An 8,934-nucleotide genomic window follows, 5' to 3' on the forward strand; every position below is an offset into this window, starting at 1 on the left:
CTTACTAGTTGTATCAACATCGAACAGTTGGTTGAGAGGTGTCTTAAAATCTGTCACTTCTTTTCTCACATGGCACTTCTATGCTTCACTTATAGCATTCACATTATGATTCGACAGGAGATTGCCACTAACATTCGATGTAGTCACCCCTCATGTATCAAAGCAAATCATTCCATCCTTGATCAACCATTGCACTTGGTGTTTCAGGGCAGTGCAATTCTCGATGGAGTAACCAACAATCCCATAATGATAGTCACAATAGGCTGTGGGATCATACCACTTGGAGTAAAGTGGCTCGAGGGGTTACAATTTACTATGAGCAATCAAATTACTGTTGTAAAGCTCCTTATATAATTCTGTATAAGTCATTGAAATTGGGTCAAACACAGGTTTCTCACGAGTAGTTCATTGCTCCCGTGAACCACCAATGGGGTTAGTTGGATGATTTTAGGGTCTTAGGATAGGCTGAATGTTAGGACTATATATGGTATTTTGAGGCCTAGGAGGGGTTTGATATGTTTGGGGGTAAGGTGACTGTGCAAATGGTTGGTATGGGTAAGGGGAAGTGTTATTTACAGTAGGGTAATATGGTAGGTATCCTGGTGGTGAGTAAGGTTGATAGCCCCCAAATTATTATCTATCAAAGCTCACAGCCTGAGCTTTAATTTTTTTTTTCTTTGGGACTTTCTTGCTATATGCTTCATTTCTTTCTAGCTTACCATTCTTGATGTCATTCTCAATAATTTCTTTCGAAATTACCATATCAGTAAAGTTTTTTGTTGCATTCCCTATCATCTTTTCATAATAAGGAGGTTTCAAAGTGGTAACAAACAACACTGTGGTCTCTTTCTCAGTCAGTGAAGGTTGTACTTGAGAAACTATATCCCTCCATCTTTGGACATACTCTTTAAAAGACTCATTTGTCTTTTTTTCCAGGTTCTATAAAGATAAACGATCAGGGGCCAAATCGATAATATGTCAATATTGACTGATGAAGTCATGAGCCATATTGCTCCAAGAGCGAATGCAGGTTCTGTCCAGCTGAACATAACCCCTGACCACTGAGCTTGTAAGGCTATCCTAAAAGACATGCATCAAGAGTTTTTCATCATGAGCATGAGCTGCCATTTTTCGACAACACATGGTGATGTGGGTTTTGAGGCACTTCATACCATCATATTTTTTAAATTCTAGTACTTTGAACTTATGAGGAATGACCACATCAGAGACTAAGTAGAGCCCAGCAGCATCAACTAAACCATAGAAACCAAATCCTTCTACAGCCTGTAGCCTTTGTTCTAGCATACTAATCTTGGAGCTTTCCTGAGTTTTCAGTCATATCTTTTCTATCTCCTTTTCTTTTAAATCATTTAGATCAGGAATTGGTTCTACTATCTTTTCAGTAAATACAGGGTTTACATAGCTATTATAATGCCCTGGGTTGGAAGCTAACGGTATTCCAGAATATGTTGGATATGCGAAGTGTTGTGGTGGAACCTCTTGAGCAGACTGGGCTTGAGGTGGGCCAAAACCTGGAGGGTACAAAGGGTCAACCACTTCTTGTAATGGGGAAACTTGTTGGCTTGTATTTTCTTCAACTTCTTTTCCTTTATTCATCTTATTAAGAGCATCCAAAATCTTGCTCAACTCATTTTCAATCTTCTCCTGTGCTTTTTCTATCTTTTCAAATCCATGAGAATTTTTCTACTCCATTTGTCTAGCTCTGGATCTTGTGTTGTATCGATGAGCAGGGTTCTCACTAGATGGAGCTATTCTTGAACCTTGAGTACCATGTTTTAGAATTAGTAAATTTGTATGACTATCATATGGTTACTTAATTAAGTGTAATGAATGAGAATGCAATGAATGAAAAATGCATATATGCAAAGAACATTTACCTTAAAAACGGTATTCAACTAAAAGATTTCATTTATTCCAAAAAACTTTTATCTACATTGAGTTATCATCCTAGAATTATAACCATAAAATTGTTTGATCTGTTCATACTGAGCCTTAGCTTCCTCAATGAAATTCAACAGACGTTGTCTATATTCTCCTACTGGGGTCACCACTTGTTTTAATGCCTCTGCCTCTTTCACCATCTCTCTTGCCTTGCATACCCCTTTACAGATTTGGGTCATTAGGTGCTTGATGTAATTCTGTCTTCCTAGGTTTTCTCTTTTACCACACCAGACTTGATATGATAATTCTCTATGCTCTCTAACCAATGCAGCAATGTGGTCTTCTTGTTCATTCAACTTTTGCCTTAGCCTGCTCAGATAACTGTTTAGCATGTTATTCTCTGTCTGTAGTTGGGTACTTTCTTCTTTCAATTCATCATACTCTTGCTTTAATCTTGGATTTTCTTCAGTCAGCTCGACAATGGTTATCTCTTTAGCCCTTTCTCTCACACATAACCTTTTATGCTTTTGGTGTAGCTTCGCTAGGTCTTCAATAGCTGTATCACGTTCTCTAACAATCTTGTGAATTTTAACTTCATGACTTTTAGCTCTATCTTTCCACTGGTCTTTTTTATCTTGAAGCTTCTGGATTTCTTACTTTAACTTACCATTTTTAGACTCAAATTTTTTTGTTGCAAGCTCTAATTCTGATGGTGTTTCTTCAAGTTTTTCTTCTGTTGGTGGTTGAGAGAATTCATAACTGAATACCATTTCTTGTCTTCTTTTTATTCTCCAAACCAAGTACCCTGGAGTGACTTTATCAGTAAACGGTCCAAGACTCACCCTTTGGGGATTTTTTCATGCTTTAATCATCTCATTCATCCTTTAAAATGCTTTAGGCTCACTGTAAGAAAAATCTAACTGATAAAGCCCATAAGTTATAGGAATGAACTGTTCTGTCCCAAACTGCCTTATCACTAGAAGTGGTGCATAATTTGTTGCTCCTCATAAACCCAGAAGTGGGACCACTGTACTATCCCCACATTGATACAACATAGGCTCACGATTCATCCATGGGGCCAACCATCTCACCTTAGCGCTGGTCAACTTTTGTAAGAAAGTTATCTATTTTTTTTTTAGACTTTCATTTTGACCACCCACTTTCATAGAATTCCTTGATCGAAGCACGATTATGGATATAAAGCTTTGAGAAAGCACCATTTCCCTATTCAAAATGGCTTTTCATCTATAAGTACAATAACTGTATGTAACCTATAAAGTGCCCTCCATTCCGACGATAATAACTCAAAGATCTGATAGTCTCTGTTAATATTACCGTTGAAAGATTATAGCCATTGATCATACTCTTAAAGAAGTCAACTACCGCTAACTCAATATAACCTAAAACCTTTGGGAAGATCACCATTCTGTATATGGCTAAGGCAAATATATTTAACCCCCGTTCTTCATTGGCATGTTGTACTAGAAACTCATGAAAGAACTTCCAAGGTAGGCAAACCTGTTCTTGTTTCTTCTTTGTATGGGAATCCATAATTTCCTTGTCTATCCCCATGAGTTGAGCCAGACCCTTACGAAATCTTGACTTGTGTTTTTTGACATATATTTTATCAGGAGCCTTGAGGTGTAAACCCAATAAAATCAAATATTTTTCGAATGTGAGAGTCATATCGACTTCATTAAAAATGAAACATTTATATGCAGGATCTCAGAATTGTGCTACAGCTCCGATTAGTTTATCATCAATTACTGCTAGAAGGTGTACTATATGACCGTGTCTTTGGCAAAACTACTCTTGTCTTGACGGACTCATCCTCTTCCAGATATCAACCAAATCTTCTAGATTGTTCTATTTGAGGAGGATAGATGTTTCTTGAGACAGAGTAAAATCATATCCGATTGGTAAACAATCTCTCATCTTCAGTTGAATCTTTTCTGACTGGGCCCTTACTCGTTGTGTGTCTCATAAGGCACTAATACAGATGAAAAGCAAACTAGTCATTCATTGGAGTCCATGAAAAAAAATTTGTTGAAGACCATCTTTTAAGCAAATGTTCTTTATGCAACTATATGATATGAGCATGAACCAATGCAGAAGAATGAGAGAAAATGTTAGTATGCCCAAAAAAAGAAATAAATAAATAACTAAGTAAATTAAAACATCACACAAAAAAAGAGGAATGAATCCTATGCTTCTGGTCAATTCTAAAAGGGAAGAGTGACGGCTCTATCTATAGGTTAGGCACTCTTAAAGTTCACTATATGTGGTTTAAGATCAAAGTCTAAAGGTTCTCAAATTGCTCCTTACATCCTTATCCATCATAGACTAGTAAGGCACCCTAATCCTCACTCATTACAGGCTACAAGCGAAAAAGGTTCAATTTGAGTGGGAGTATTTCGTTAGCCACTACGAAGGCATTAGACCTCACGAAAGCAATAGGTACTTGACTCCCTCCTAGAGGGACGGAGCTTGAGTACAGAGCTCATGTTATGCACATGTATATGATTGACATAATTAATAAAGTAAATAAACATGAATGAATAATAACACATATATACAAAAATGTTCAATTTTATTAGGCTTTTGGATAACACAAATTTATTTGCTGGCCTGACTCTCAGTGTCCCCAGTGGAGTCGCCAAGCTGTCATAACTTCTAGATCCGAGGATCCATTGCTGGACATTGACTTAAGGGAGTCACCACCAATCTTTTTTATCTAGGTGCAATTGGCCACCTAAAGAATCTATCCTTTCAAGGAACACCTAAGTTTAAGGGCCCTTAAAAGAATAGGTTCAGGTCTACTAACCAGAACAAGGTTCAGGAGTTCGGTTACTTGTGAAGAAGGTTATAACACCCCCATAACGCCCATCCAAAGATGGTACCAGCTTAATTTTGTGTTATCCAATAAGCCTTAAAAATTTACCAAGTAATTAATTATTGGAAATTATTCTCAATTGACTTTAATACTTTTAGCAAAAAATTGAAAAAAATCCCTCACCTCAAGAGTATTCAAGAAAACTATTGTTTTACTTGCAAAGGCTCTATTGTCAGATTATTTAACATTAAGGACAATTCAAAAGAAATAAAACAAATGATTGCTTTTGTACAGAGGAAAATTGATACTTTCAACTTTTCCCCAAAAATATTTTTTTTGAAACTTTAATTTCGGGAAAAATTGATACTTTCAACTTTTCTTCAAAAATTCATCTTTGAAAACTTATTTTTAAGAAAAATTGATACTTTCAACTTTTTCCCAAAAATATTTTTTGAAAACTTTAATTTTGAGAAAAATTGATACTTTCAACTTTTCCTCAAAACCCCTTTTTTTGAAAATTTATTCTTAAGAAAAATTGATACTTTCAACTTTTCCCTAAATATATTTTTTGGAAAGCTTGTTTTCAAAGAAAATTGATACTTTCAACTTTTCCCCAAAAATATTTTGTTTTGGATTTTATTTAAAGAAAATAAAATAATAAAACAAAATGAAAGTGAAAATAAAAATAAAGAAAAGTAAAATAAAAATAAAAAATAAAATGAAGATAAATAAACTAATCTAATCTAATAATAATAAAAAAATAAATATATAAAAAAATAAAATGAAAAAAAAAAGAAACCTGAAACGGCTTAAGGAAGAAAAATGGCTAGAAGAAGCGGCTCAGGGGTGTCAACTCGGCTCGGCTTGGCTAACGGCTCAGAGAAACGGGTTGAACACGGGTCGAAAGCAGGTCGACGCTCAGGTCGGGTCACCCGATTTCAAATCGCGCGGATCCTATTGGCATAGTAACGCCAAAATGACGTCATTTTCAATGGGTATAAAAGGCTAATTCCTTCATTTTTTCAGCAGACTGAGCCTTTCCTCTCTCTCTCTTCTTTCCTCTTCTCTCCTTTCTCTCTAAAATTCCTGAAAAACTCCGGTTGAATATCACCGAATTCTGGGAATTTCACCGAAATCTGGGTTTTTCATCAAAAGTTCATCGAAAAGTTAGTCAATTTCTAGAAATTCTCACCAAAAACTAGGCAGCTAGCTAAAAACTTCAAACTTGGTCGGAATAGTCGCCAGAAAATTCAACTTTCATCGAAAAATTCAACTGAAATATGGAAATTTTCTAGAAATTTCTAGAAACAAATCACAAAAAATTCTCCAAAAATTTCCCACCGATTCTTAGAGCTATTCTAACGCCTCTAAACCTTTTTTCAGCTTTCAAATCTTCTCTGTGTGTTCTTTCTTCTCAGCCAGTAACTCTTTTCTGTCTTTTTTCCTTTAATACGAGGGTCCTTTTATAGGGATTGATCAGAAGAGTTTCTGATCAATCTCAACTCCTCTTTGGATCGGATTCAATCATTGAATCCAATAGGGACTCTGATTGAATCCCAATCTAATTTTCAGCCAAAAAAATAAAAAAATAAAAAATAAAAAAAATTATTAGATAATTAAATGAAAATAATCAAATAAACCAGAAAATTAACAGATAAATTAAAAATAATAATAGATAAATTATAACATATAAATAGATAAATAATAATAAATATATAACTAGGTAAATAAATATATATATATATATATAAATATTAACAGAAAAGAAAGAAAAAGAAAGAAGAAAAAAAGAAAAAAAATGATAATAATAATAATAAAGATATATATATAAATAGAAATAATAAATAAGTAAATAATAAATACATAAAAGATAAAGAAAATATATATATATATAAAATATAAAAATAATAATAATAATAAAAAAAGTGGACCAACCCATTTGGACTAGGCCCAATTGATCCAGATCTAGACTAAATTGAGTGTCTACAATCAGTGATAAAATTTTACATACATGTGAATTATCATGAGATATTTGTTGGAATAACGTAGTAAAAAAATTATAAATGAAATGGTCTCGTGGTTGTCTACCATAGTAAGAAGTAGAAAGTAATTCAAAGTCTATGCCCCATTAAAATTTCAATTTGATAAGATATAGTATTACATTTATAGTCATTAGATGAGAGCCAAATAAATAATGAATATTTATTTATATAAAAAAGTAAATTATTTTTAAAAATTGTATATTTATAATTATAATGATATATTCTTAATTCGATGATTTAAAAAAGTATTTTTACCAATGTTCGGATCTTTTTAGAGAGGCGACAATTGGGCCAGTTAATCAAGTTATTTTAGATAAAAAAAATTTAAATTATATTCAACAGAATCAGTGATATATAGGGGGTGTACATCTGACATTCTTGGAGCTACTAAACTACTTCCCCTCTTCCAGCTTTTAAGCCTGCCTTTAGCCTAACTCGTTAAAATTAAGACTTTCCTTCTAGATGGGTCACTTTCTTTCCACAATGGAGACGTTGTAGATAAAATGAAACACGATGATTTACAAGTGGCTGGATAATTTCCACCACCCTCAATTTGTCTTAGCCACATTAACAATTTTGTTTCAATCTTTAATTATTCACATGTTGAGATGAGAAAAGAATCATTGTCAGACGAACTCGCCAAAAGATCTCCTTTGCAGGAAAAGCTAATTTCTTATAATAAAAATTATTTATCTGTCACTAGTTGAATCGGCTTTGTTGCTGTACCGGCTTATTGTCATTTATAACACGTGTGTTTGGTACAAACAAACTTTGATTTTTTTTTTCTTTTCTAAACGTGCATTTTTGGTTGGTAGGTCAGAACCAAAAATAATTCAGATGATTTTTATTTGATGAGCAATTTCCAGTGAGCCATATTATGCTGAGTTTTTTTTTTTTTTTAACAAACTAAGGTTCTTCGATATCTTTTATTACGAAAATAAAGTGATCATAATTTTATGTTAACAACAAATCATCTTTTCTAATAATTAATTAATATTCAAATGAATGAAAAAAAATTGAATTTATTTCACGTTTAAACCAATTTTTCATTCAAATTACATTGTAAAATAATATGCTTTTCAAACACGAATAAAATACAAATCTCTTTAAAGGAAAAAAAAAAGTAATAGCCAATTAAGTTGAACTAATAATAAGATGAATGCTTAGGTTATCTATTGTAAAATCAAAATAATTGTACCACAAAAAAATTTCCTCGAAAATTTCAAAATTGTATATTTATTACTACAATGATATATTCTTAATCAAATGATTAAAAAAGAACATAATTTAATTATTGTAAACATTGAATTTTATCCGACTTAATCATTCCATATTTTAAATTAATTCAACTTTTAAATTTATATTGAAATTTTAACCAAGCTGATGTAACATTAATTTTTGAGCTATGAATCGCTCGACAAGGACTCTAAAATTAACGTCAAAATGAATCCATTTAGAAAGGTCCAAAAATAAAATCCAAAACATTGGGTCAAGGTTTAGTCCATTTCAAAATCCATAAACCTAAGATCGAAATCCAATTAAGACGCATAGTTTTGATTTTGTTTGAATTTTAATCAATTAAAAAATTTTATCTGAAAATCTAAAATAGAAAGAAAAAATAAGAAAAAAATATAGTTATCGAAGCATAGTACCGTGCACGGCACTAGCATCTATCCCCTCCAAGCCATACTGGCAGGCACCTCAATAACCCAACAACACCTTTTTCTTTTCCATACTATAGTTTGCCATCCTAGTCTTCTCTATGATCCTCAAACTGCTTTTAAGGTGAAGTAATCTTAATATAGGATGAGGCCATTTTTTTGGACACCAGAAGCCTTATTAAAACACTCCTATAGCATCAAAATCAACTCTGCCAAGACCCTTAAGCATCACCATCCCCAAGTCACAATTCACAGCATTCACTACCAACCCAACACCTCATTAACCACTACCTTTCTCAACCCTGAACCCATCAGCAAACACCAAAAAAAAAAAAAATTAAACACATCCCTTGGGAACGGGGAACATCAACGAAAAAAAAGCCACAAAAAATAAACCAAAAAAATGAAATCAACGAAATCGAGAAGAAAACCAATAGACTATTAGTGTGTTTATGTGTTTGTAATGTAATATTTTGGTTTCCTGTGGATCGTACAT

The sequence above is a fragment of the Durio zibethinus genome, chromosome 14 (genome assembly GCF_047325235.1).
Source record: "Durio zibethinus cultivar Kanyao isolate XHJ-2024 chromosome 14, ASM4732523v1, whole genome shotgun sequence".
NCBI classification, from domain to species: Eukaryota; Viridiplantae; Streptophyta; class Magnoliopsida; order Malvales; family Malvaceae; genus Durio; species Durio zibethinus.